Here is a 12,591-nt window from a genome sequence, read left to right as displayed (position 1 = left end):
CTAATGTAGTAAACTGTAACTTCTGAATAGAAGAATCATGGTGAAACAAGAGGGAAGTTTACAAACTCCAGAAGCCATTTTGTGTGCACAAGCTATAATGCAGAAAATTATATATTATATATTTCACACTTTTGACAAGCTCCAGGATTCAAGAAGAAATACATTTCCTTCTTGCAACCCTGTGACCAGCCTCTGCTCAGGGAGCCTGCTGTGGTGGCACAACTGAATAGCTGGATTCAGAAAAATTTCAAGGGCTTCAACCTATAAAATGTTATCACTGCAGGCTTTGAATCTCCATCATATTGAAGAAGCAGTAGTTTTTCTCCTAGTCTGATGGTTAAGGAAAAAGACCTGAAAAGCTTAGTAACTTCTTAAGCTTACCATTGTGGGGGAAAATGAATGTGTACACTGAAGTCTCAAATACAACTCATTACAATTGGTATTTTCTCCTGAATAGCAGTGCTATAAGCAAAGGGATTGTATAGTAATTACAACACGTGATCCAGGTATCATATGCATGGATCACATCTCTTTATCCTGACCTGAATCTTGGGCTGGAGAGATGACTTCTCTCACAGAGGATATGAATTAGTTTTCCAATACCCTTACTGTGTGGTTCACCACTGTCTGTTACTCCAGCTCTAAGTAATCTGACACCCTCATCGGGCCTCCAGGGTGCCTGCACTCAAAAGTGTGCCCCCCCCCCCAGTTAAACACACACACACACACACACACACACACACGCATACACAAACACATAATTTAAAATTTATTTGAAATTTCTCCAAAAATAAACTAAAAATCTATTTAAGTACGGATCTATCTCTAAGCACGTAGATTTTACTTCATAAATAAGATACAATACAATCTAGAACAGAACATGGTTGTAAAATAAGAGCATTTCTGGTAAGGATGTGTGACAATGTATTGATAACACAACAGCTAAGGTGCCAAGCAGAAATGGACTGAAGTCCTAAAGTCATTTGTGAACATTGCTCAAAGGAAATAAAATGTGTCTTCATGGGTCATTTTAGTTCAGGAACTTAGAAGTTGCTTTGGAAGTGTGGTGAAAGAATGCCTTTGTCTATTTACTGGTGTGGTTTAGCCACAGTTCCCTTAGCCTTTGAGCATTGGGGAGGAAAATATATAGTATGCTTGGTATCAAATGTTTCTTTCAGGTGACATTTGGGTACCTTTGCTTCCCAAGTACATCAGACCCTTGGCCATTTACCCATAATTTTCTTCCATACAGTTTCAGGTAAAATTTATTTCAGTGTCTACAGAAATTTATTTTCATAATCTCACTAGGAATGAAGTAAATTAATGTTTGTCTAACTTTGTTTTGGTTCAAGTTTTAATGTTGTGATTATACATGAATATATTCATGGCCCCTTTTTGTGTCCCTTGGAAAGTTTGAATTGCTTTTTTGTCTTCCTTTGTTTTCCCTGGTTCTTTAATGTAACTCTTGAACTGGATCTTTGATGTCAGTAGTTAACTAAAGTTTTTGAACAACTGTGGAATTTGAATTGAGAAGTTTTCTGGATTAGAACTCATTTGTAAATGAAGCCTTTAAAGGTTTGCTTCAAGCATCTGTTTGAAACATGTTTGAAGCATGTTCTATGATGCATAACATCTTCAGTTGTTGCAGTAGAGGTACTTGTTCTCAGAACCTTCAGTGTCAATAGGTCCTCAAAGACTGACAAAGGATGTTCTGCTTCCTGGAGATCAATAGTTAGGAGTTTGTGAAATCCTTCTGGTGGACTGCTTGCCTCCTTCCTGGAATCTTACACTATCTCTGAACATTAGAAGATTCAGGATACCGATATGAAGGCTTCTTGGCAGTATGGGACTAATGTGACTTCTAACTTTTGTCAACCACCCTGTGACAGAAACCTTTCTTCCCTGATGCTTTGTCTACCTGAGATGAATAATCCTTGTACCCAGTATTTCTTTCTTGACTCCATGGAACCCAGTACCCCAGAAACCAATAAACCCCAAAGAACTAAAAACACTATCACAGTTAGTCTATAAGAAAAAGTGATTTCTGGTTCTAAAGCTCTCCTCAATTACTTAACCAAGGAGAGTTTGAAGGTCAGTGTGCTTCTATTTACAATTCAAATACTGCACACTGTTGAGCACTGTTATTTAGTAGGGGACAGGAGCTACAAAACAGCAAATTGACCCTTCCAAATGGCAAGCTGCACCTAAGAACCTCTGAACCCCCAGAGAGAAGTACTATGTTATTAACAAGGTCTGTACAACACTTGCACAGTTCTGGGACTGTAATTTACTAAGTAATTAGGTGCTGACAGTGCATATTCTTTAAGAAATGTAATGTAGTTCAATAGCTTCACAGAATTTGCCTCTTTGCCTATAAACTCTTCTTCAAATGTTTTAAAATCATTTTCTAGATGGTTAAGTAGTGTCAGACATCTCATGGTGTACTGTACCTCAGAGGTCAGGAGTAGAAGGCACACAGTGACTTTTTAGAAGCTCACTTAGCCATACTTTATGGGCTGTGGCTCATTCTAATTGCTCAGGTTACACAGTCATCGCTTCATGTTCTTTTACCTTGGGGTCACTTAGGTAGTATGCTGGTAACTGACTCCATTAGAGACACTGACTATAGAAGATGTAAGACATTGCTGCCTCCACGCCTTCAGGTACACGAACATATCTCATAAAACACATTTGCCTACTTCTCAGAAGCCTTTCTAGATCTTGATGCAGCACATTTTATTTCAAGAAAAGTAGATCAAGTCTGGGTTCTCTTGTGTGTCATAGCAATCCAGTTATATTTCTAGCCTTATTTGGATCAATCCTATTCCTGAATTCTGTGTTTAGAAGCATCAGCGTGGGTCTGCATGAAGAAACTCAGTTTGTGAAATCCCAGGGCTGCTTGTCCTCTTTTCTTGCTTTTTGGTGTCAGTGAGGTGGATTTAAGTGACACACTGATTGTGTATAAACCGCCAGTTTCTTTATCAATAAACAATAGACTCAGATTGTTACATATTTACCATATACCATATTTTCCATGTAGATAGAAAACAATTGCATCATATATATATGAATATATATATGAATATATGTATCTTATACACACATATTTAAGCATAACAGAAATGCCTAATAGATATTCATCTTGATGAAATTTCTGCATCCTTTTAATTTAACTGAAGAATGAGGAATAAATTATTTTAAAAGTCCTGTCTATGGCAAGGTCAGTATAAATAACAGTATGATACTGTTTTGAAGGATTTTAATGCTGAGCAAGGTCCATGAAAGGCAGTGATACACAAATCTTCAGTACAGAGATAGGTAATAAAATACCTTGGTGACCCAATCATTTTGAAATCAAGACATTTATTAGGAATTTACAAAACATGTAATATATTGGGGGCTCCATTAGTAAAGAAACACCTTTAACTTTATAAAACGTTGCCAACAATTTATAGTCCTAGGTTTTTGTTATTGTTGTTCCTTTTTTTCCAACAATCCCTATTCATGTTCCTTTGGATAAATTCACCTTTATGGAGCTATTAGCTGAGCAACTACTGTACTTAGGAGAAAGTACTAAAGCTAATAGCTCCTCACTGTGGAAGGAGCCAACATCACAGGTTCTATAGCTTGGGGCATGAAATAAAGAGAAACATATTTTAATAATGGATTCTAAAACTAGTAACTACATAGGCAAATTAATAAAAATTTTTGGAAATTCTCCAGCAAACATCTGAGCCAATACTGTTGAATTACAAGAGTCCATAATAGCAATACTCCAAAAGAATATTAAATATTACGTTTGGTCCTGTGTATACATGCATAAACAGAAAAAACACAAATACATGTGCAATTTACCTTTAGCCTGAAACAGAAAATGTCTCTAAATAGTGCTATAAAATAGCTAATTATTACAGATATAATAAAGTCTATAAATATAATAAAATATTAACAAATATAAATATTGTAAGACCAAACTAGAATGTTCATTGTCTTATTCAGCCCATTTACTGAGGATACATTCATGCCTGGTCATTTTTTTAGGTCATAGCTCAAACTGAGTCAAAAAAAACCTAAACAAAACAAAACAAAAACCAACAATAAGTGATACTCTCTACACATCTGCCTGGAGATTAGCATTTACTGCCTTTGGTTAGATTGATTCCCAAACAGGTTACCCCCAGGGTACATCAGGCTGGCTCAGTCTTCATGTTTCTCCCACTTCTGTCTTCTGTTGCTAGAAGTACAGTATATCACACCATGCCCTTCCATCTGGGTTGTTTTTGTTATTCTTTGTTTTGTTTTCTTTTATCTTTCTTTTGATATTTTTTCCTGTGGTAAAAATTAAAAGCTTTTACTTATGCTAATTATACACCTTACCACTAAGTTACACATATAGTTTGGTCTAAAATTTAACTGGTCAGTTGTAAAAATGTGAAATAATTTTATATGTTCTTAAGTACATCGTCTATGATACTATATTTCAAAGGAAGAAGTGTTTGAATGTTACAGAAAAGGAGGAGCAACAAGAAGGTTGTGAGCTATGGCATAGCAGCTGGGATTAGGCTAGAGGTTACACAGGATGGGGTAAATGCTTATGAGGACGTTAGGATTTGAGGGCAACTTACATTCTCTGCACAAGTGATATTTTAAGGGAAGAGATGAGGGAAAAGTTTTTGTTTTTTTTTTTCTCAATGAAAAGAAAGCAGAGGTGTGGTTTTGAGAGACTAAATAATGGTTTTAATGTATACAACTGCAGCCTGCCTGATTTTGGGAGTGGGCAAGACTAATGATATAACTGTTCAGTTCATCTCAACAAATATGTTGAGGATTGTATTTTTAGGAAAAAGGATATGGCAAACCCTGTTGATGGAAACAGAGTGTAATGCGTTTATGTACCTAAGATGTTTGAAAGGCTCTCTGAGTGAGATGAAGCTAGAGGCGATGCATGAGAGATCAATATTCAAAACATAAAACTGGGATAAAAGATGGATCAAGATAAAAAGCTCTACACAAGCAGAAACTTGAAGCTGGAGAAAATGATGTTGTGGAGATCTGTGAGTGGGTTCCTGTGAGGGAACAGGCAAAGCACTAATGGCTCTTGAGACCAAGTCATTCTAGGAGAGTTTTACCCTAAATGTCAGGGATGGGCAAGCTGTGGCCATCAGGTTAATTCTGTATTATTTCCATTATTTGATAAATAAAGATGGATCATTCAATATTTTCTATGGTTGTCTTCATGCTTCAGTGATGCTATAGAATAGATGGGACAGGCTACCAGGTCCACAGAGGTCAAATGATTATATATCCTTCACAGGAAGTTTTACTGATTTATCATGATATAACATAAGGGACAGTTTTTAAATAGCAATTGATAATATTATCCTTTGTATGAACTAAATTGTATCAAAACTGCATTTTGAGCATTCAATATATATTAGAAAACAGGCTAGTTGATTCAAATATGACAGTGTTTCAAAAATATTTTAGGTATATATAAAAATTCTCAATTTTACAGGCAGGAATGTTGAAATTTATGAAGTTTATGTCCAAGCTCTGTAATCACGACATTTTGGAATCAGAGTGAATTCCAGTCCTTTTGTGGTTTTTATTGCAAGTCTTTATGTTTGTGTGGAATATGTGCATGGTTGTGTGCATGGCTATGTGTGGGAAACATAGCTTTGGACATCTTTGTAGGTGGACACTAAAGGGTAACCTTAGGTATCTTCCTTAAGGCATCTGTCTACTTTAATTTCTCACTTGAATCTTTGAAGGAATGAGATCATAAGCCAGCCATTATACCTGCCAGGCATTTGTGTGAGTCCCAGAATTTGTTCCTCATGCTTTTAAAGAGAAAACAAACAGATTTTCAAAATTAATTTACTTGGTATTTGTGGACTAAATGAGTCAATACATGCATAGTGAAAAGTTCATGGTTTGAATGCCTAGAAAGATCTGTACTCATAGCCAAGACAGCAGTCCACAATATGGTGAGATATAACACTTGTAATAGTATGGATATTTTCGAGTTTGAAGTGGATCTAATGGAGGCAGGCAGAAGCTGTTGACAAATGCCATCAGAAGCTGAGACTTAGAAGGGATATTAGGCATTTGCTATAGACTCATTTATCTGTGGCAAGGAGTGCAAAGTGGCATGGGGTCACTTTTATATGACTCTGTACACTGGGTGGTCTCCTCAGTTAATACTATGGGTTGTATTCTGAGACCCATACACTAAGAATGGCATCTTTTCCCCACATCCAAAAAATCTATAGATATAAGCTAACCATAAGAAAATCATCAGGGCTGGTGAGATGGCTCAGTGGGTAAGAGCACCCGACTGCTCTTCCGAAGGTCTGGAGTTCAAATCCCAGCAACCACATGGTGGCACACAACCATCCGTAACGAGATCTGACTCCCTCTTCTGGAGTGTCTGAAGACAGCTACAGTGTACTTACATATAATAAATAAATAAATCTTTTTAAAAAAAGTTATGTAAGCTTTTAAAAAAAAAAGAAAAAAAAAAGAAAATCATCAGACAAGTCAGAAATTTCATACAAAATACCTGACCAATATGCCTGGTAACCACCAATATCACCAAAAAATAAGGACTAACAGAAAAAAAATTATCAGGCTAGAACAGCTGTTCTCAACCTATGGGTGGTGGTCCCTTTGGGGGTTGAATGACCATTATTTAATAGGAGTCACCTAAGGCCACAGGAAAACAAAGATATTTACGTTTCATTTAATAACAGTAGCAAAATTACAGTTATAAAGTAGTGACAAAAATAACTTTATGGTTGGTGATCACTTCAGTATGAGGAACCATAGTAATGGTCACAGCATTATGAGGGTTGAGAACCATTGGGTGAAAAGGACATATGGAGAGGTGATGGAGGTACCCACAGTGGTACTAAAAGCAGGGAGGGGTGGTTGAAAGAGCTAGGAAGATCTGAGTAAAATATAGACTTTAATTAATATAATGCACCCAAAAGTCTCATGAACTCAGACAAATGTCCCTTAGTAAATGTTGACCAACAGTATCAGAAGAAACTGGGTTGAGGGTATATGAGGGATTCTCTGCCCCATCTTTGCACTGCTTTTGAAAATATAAAATATTTTCAAATGATAGTTTATAATGCAATGCCTTCATGTTAGGTGGCACTAAACTCCTGGAGACATTAGAGCCTAACAGTCTCCCCATTCTTCATACTTAAAAGGCTACACTCCCAATGACCACCCCAGTTAAAGAACTCACTTGACTTCTCGGATCAAGTATAACAATCACACTTCCCAGGGACAGTCCTTTTTAATATGTTTCAAATTTCTTAAAGTCAGTATTTTTCAAAAAATGATCCCAGTGCTTCTAAATTCATATTCAATCTGCCTTCAACAGCTAACAGCTTTCTAAAGATTTGTGTGTGTGTGTGTGTGTGTGTGTGTGTGTGTGTGTGTATGTGTATGTGTGTGTGTGTGTGTGTGAGAGAGAGAGAGAGAGAGAGAGAGAGATTTGGCATTTTAATCAAAAAAGAAAAAATCAAAGAAACTTAGGTGAGGATAATTTATAATTGGAAATGTTTCAGTAGAGGGGATCAGGTAGATGAGTGCTATTCAGTAGGAACAAAGATTCTGAGGATATTCCTGCAGGTTTTGGTCTGAGTGCTTCGTGTACCACAACAAGCAGTCTAGGGATAGCACCATCTTGTGCCGAGTGTGTCCAGATTGCATGGGAAGTCCTGTGGTGACAGACACTGCAAGTCGGCACCTCTCTAGCTTGTCCATGCTACATAGTAAGGCCCCAGAGTCCTCTCCTCAAACCAGTGTAAATTCTGAATATTTTGTTCTCTTAATTGAATGATGGAGTGACCTGACAAGCCGGCACTTAATATTTTATTAATACAGAAGAGTGCCTCAGCTTATCTCTCTCATTTTCTTCCCTTTATTCTCTCTCTCTCCTCCCCCTCTTCCTTCATTCTGGACTCCCTGGAATTTTGGGTGTGGGCATTTGTTTCATTGTCAATGGATTTTTGAAAATAGCTCCAGTAAAGCTTTTCCTCAGTCCCAAGATGCTAAAATGATAGGTGTGGATTCCACATCTTAACCTGTGTCCAAGTGTTCCCATAAACATGCCAATCCTTTAGTTCATTTTCCCACATATTATTCAATTAGTGTGTAAATAGAAATATCCGACAATTCTTGCAGTTCTCCAGCCCAAACTATAATAAAGCATTTCAGAGGAACAATAATATCTTAACGGCAGCTGGAAGCTCATGAAAACAGTCGTGCAAACATTGGATGAAAGATAAGGACAGGGAAATACAATAAAATTGAGACAGCATAGAGGACAGTTTCTAAAGAGGGCATGCTGTGGAGAGCAGGATTTTCTTTTCCTAGAGCTGCTGTAAATAAAGGGTCAGAGAGTCATAGAACTATTGATAAATGTAGGACACTGGTACTTTGATCCAGCGAGGAAAGCTGGGGTTGTGTTGCCTCTTCACCAAATGTTGAAAATATGTAGTGAGACATTTCTTGTTGATCTCCTGGTGGGTTTTTACTTTCTGTGTAGTCCCTTAAAAACTAGCCCTAAGGAAGTCCTTTTGAATTCAGTATTTCCTAAGATAAATCATATCATAATTAATGGAAAATCAAAGACTCGAAAATATATTTATTATACAAAAATACCATTTACTAAATATAGCACATAGTTAACATGTAATTTTAATGATTTGAAAGTATAAAATACAAAGTATTATTTTTATTTATTTACTTTTATAGAAAACAATTTGTTTTTCTTATGTAATATATCCTAATTATGTTTTCCCCTCCCTCTATTCCTTCCACTTTCTCCTTACTTCCTTTCTCTCTCTCTCTTTTAATTTGGGACTTGCTTACAGTTAGTCTTTATTTGAATTCAAATATATGTCAGCAATTTGAAACCTGCATGTCTGTATCTCAACCCTTTATTCCCTTCAATCATCTCTGAGCTCTTCATAGTGTGTTTCTGAATTCAATGGTAAGAATTTTTTATTAGATTTTTTTCTTTATTTACATTTCAAATGTTATCCCCTTTCCTAGTTTCCCCTCTGAAAATACACTATCTCCTCCCCTCTCCCATGCTCCCCAACCTACCCACTCCCATTCCTGGTCCTGGCATTCCCAGACACTGGGGCATAGAGCCTTCACAGGACCAAGGGCCTCTCCTTCCATTGATGAACAACAAGGCCATCCTCTGCTACATATATAGCTAGAGACACAAGTTCCACCATGTGTTTCCTTTGATTGCTAGAATGGTTCCAAGAAACTCGGGGTACTGGTTAGTTCATATTGATGTCCCTCCTATGGGGTTTCAGACCTCTTCAACTCCCTGGGTATTTCTCTGATCCTTCATTGGGGACCTTGTGCTCTGTCAAATGTATGACTGTGAACATCCACTTAGTATTTGTAAGGTACTGACAGAGCCTCACAGTAGACAGCTATATCAGGCTCCTGTCAGCAGGCTCTTGTTGGCATCTGCCTAGTGCCTGGGTTTGGTGGTTGTTTATGGGGTGGATCCCCAAGTGGGGCAGTCTCTAGATGGTCAATCCGTCAGGATCTGCTCCGAACTTTGTCTCTGTAACTCCTTCCATGAGTATTTTGTTCCCCATTCTAAAAAGGAAAGAAGTATCCACACTTTGGTCTTCCTTCTTTTTGAATTTTATATTTTGCACCTTGTATCTTGGGTATTCTAAGTTTCTGGGCTAATATCCACTTATCAGTGAGTGCATATCTTTTGTGATTGGGTTACCTCACTCAAGATGATATCCTCCAGATCCATGCATTTGCCTAAGAATTTTATAAATGTATTGTTTTAATAGCTGAGTAGAACTCCATTGTGTAAATGTACCACATTTTCTGTATCCATTCCTCTGCTGAGGGACATCTGGGTTCTTACCAGCTTCTGGCTATTATAAATAATACGGCTGTGAACATAGTGGAGCATGTGTCCTCACTACAAGGTGGAACATCTTCTGGGTATATGCCCAGGAGAGGTATTGCTGGATCCTCTGGTAGTACTATGTCCAATTTTCTGAGGAACTGCCAAACTGATTTCCAGAGTGTTTGTACCAGCTTGCAATCCCACCAGCAATGGAGGAGTGTTCCTCTTTCTCCACATCCTCGACAGCATCTGCTGTTGTTAGAGTTGGGATTCTGTTCTTGGGGCTATCTTCTTTTAGTTTTGTTGAAGGATTAAATTCTTGCTTTTTCTAGGGTGTCATTTCCATCCTTGTGTTGGAGTTTTCCCTTTACTATTTTTTCAAAGGCTGGATTCATGAAATTATATTGGTGAGTTTGGTTTTGCAATGCAAAACTTTGGTTTTCCATCTCTGGTAATTCAGAGTTTTGCTGGGTATAGTAGCCTGGGCTGGCATTTGTGTTCTCTTAGGGTCTGTATAACATCTGTCCAGGACCTTCTGGCTTTCATAGTCTCTGGTGAGAAATCTGGTTACATTCTAACAGGTCTACCTTTATATGTTACTTGACCTTTTCCCCTTGCTGCTTTTAATATTCTATCCTTATTTAGTTCAAATGTTGTTCTGATTCTTATGCATCAGGAGGAATTTCTTATCTGGTCCATTCTATTTGGAGTTCTGTGGGCTTCTTGTATGTTCATGGACATCTCTCTTTTGGTTAGGCATGTTGTCTTCTATAATTTTGTTGAAGATATTTACTGGTCCTTTAAGTTGAAAATCTTCATTCTCATCTACTCCTATTATCCATAGGTTTGGTCTTCACATTGTGTCCTGGATTTCCTGGATGTTTTGAGTTAGGATCTTTTTGCATTTTGCATTTTCATTGATTGTTGTGTTCATGTTTTCTATGAAATCTTCTGCACCTCAGATTCTCTCTTCCATCGGTTGTATTCTGTTGCTGATGCTTGAATCTATGTTTCCTGATTTCTTTCCTAGGATTTCTATCTCCAGAATTGTCTCCCTTTGTGATTTCTTATTTTCTCTACTTCGATTTTTAGATCTTGGATGGTTTTGTTCAATTCTTTCACCTGTTTGGTAGTGTTTTCCTGTAACTCTTTAAGGGATTTTTTTTGTGTTTTCTATTCAAGGGCTTCTAGCTGTTTACCTTTGTTTTCCTGTATTTCTTTAAGGGAGTTATTTATTTCCTTCTTGAAGTCATCCATCATAATCATGAGAAGTGACTTTAGATCCATATCTTGCTTTTCTTGTAGGATGGTGTATCCAGGACTTGCTATGGTGGGAGAGTTTGGTCCTAAATGATGCCAAGTGACCTTGGTTTCTGTGATTCTGTTCTTATGCTTGCCTCCTGCTATCTGATTATCTCAAGTGCTTGCTGCCCTCAATACATCTGAGTGGAGCCTGTCCTTCCTATAATCCCAGGTGATTCAGAACTCCTCAGTGCCCAGCTTTCTCTGTGATCCTGTGATTCCCGCATCCTGTGTACCTGACATTCTGGGTGTGTCAGAGTTCTTGGCAGTCAAGTTTCCTCTGAGACCCAGATCCTGGTGTGACCAAGCTCCTGATATCCTGGGATCCTGGAATCCTAAGATCCTGGGCATGTTATAGCGCCTGGAAGTGGTGTCTCCTCTAGGGACTATGGGGCTTTCTGCTCTGTTCGAAAGCAAGATATACCAGTACTGATCAGAAGGAACCCATGCTGCTGGTCATGCAGTGCTCTCATGTCCTTGCTTCTGCTGTTACAGGCCTGTCATGATTGGTTTGGAACAGATGTTGTGTTCCACTCACCAGTGATCCTAAGATCCTGGACGTGCTAGGGCACCTGCAGCATGGAGAGTGCTCTGGGAATCACGGGACAGTCCACTGTGTTGAGGGCAAGGTGACATGAAGCTGCTGCGGACTGGAAGGTCCTCACCTGTTTTCTCATCGAGACATACTCCATTTTTGTCTCTCATAGAAAACAACCAAGGTTCTAAGGGATAATAATAAATACAAGATAATTTATATAAAACAAAGAAGCATATTGAAATTAGACAAATCAAGCAAAAAGAAATAAATTACCAAGAGAAGGCACATGAATCAGAGATGTACTCTTTAGAATACTCAGGAATCACATAAAACCACTTAACTGGAAGCTATTATATATATATATATATATATATATATATATATATATATATAACCAGGTGCAGATGTGTGTTTTGCCTCAGGCTCAGGAAAGTCATATAAACCTTGATCATTATGTTGTAGAGGGTCCTGTTTTCCTGTTTTTCTCCATCCTCTCTGGCTCTTACACTCTTTCTATCTCCTCGTTGACAGGGTTCTCTGAGCCTTGAGGGGAGAAATTTGATGAAGACATCCCATTTAGGCCTGAGTATCCCAAGATTTCTCATTCTCTAAATAATGCCTGGTTGTGAGTCTTTATACTTGGTGAGGCTTCTCTGATGATGGCTGAACAAGGCACTGATCTATTTAGGAACCATTTGTTGATATATATATATATAACAAATGGTCTCTTGTGAGACTATGCAGGGGCCTAGCAAACACAAGAGTGGATGCTCACAGTCAGCTATTGAATGAATCACATGGCTCCCTAATGGAGAAGCTAGAGAAAGTACCCAAGGAG

General features: G+C 37.9%; 1 protein-coding gene and 1 pseudogene across 8 annotated transcripts in view; both read left to right on the top strand.

Moving 5' to 3' along the window:
* Cntn5 (contactin 5) overlaps nucleotides 1–12,591 on the top strand; it is a 1,179,522-nt gene that overhangs the window by 562,217 nt on the left and 604,714 nt on the right. The window lies entirely within an intron of this gene.
* Nucleotides 4,986–12,591, top strand: part of LOC110301016 — a 14,672-nt pseudogene continuing 7,066 nt past the window's right edge.

The sequence above is a fragment of the Mus caroli genome, chromosome 9 (genome assembly GCF_900094665.2).
Source record: "Mus caroli chromosome 9, CAROLI_EIJ_v1.1, whole genome shotgun sequence".
Lineage (NCBI taxonomy): Eukaryota > Metazoa > Chordata > Mammalia > Rodentia > Muridae > Mus > Mus caroli.
Note: the sequence above shows the minus strand (reverse complement) of the source record. Positions and strands in the feature narration are given on the sequence as shown.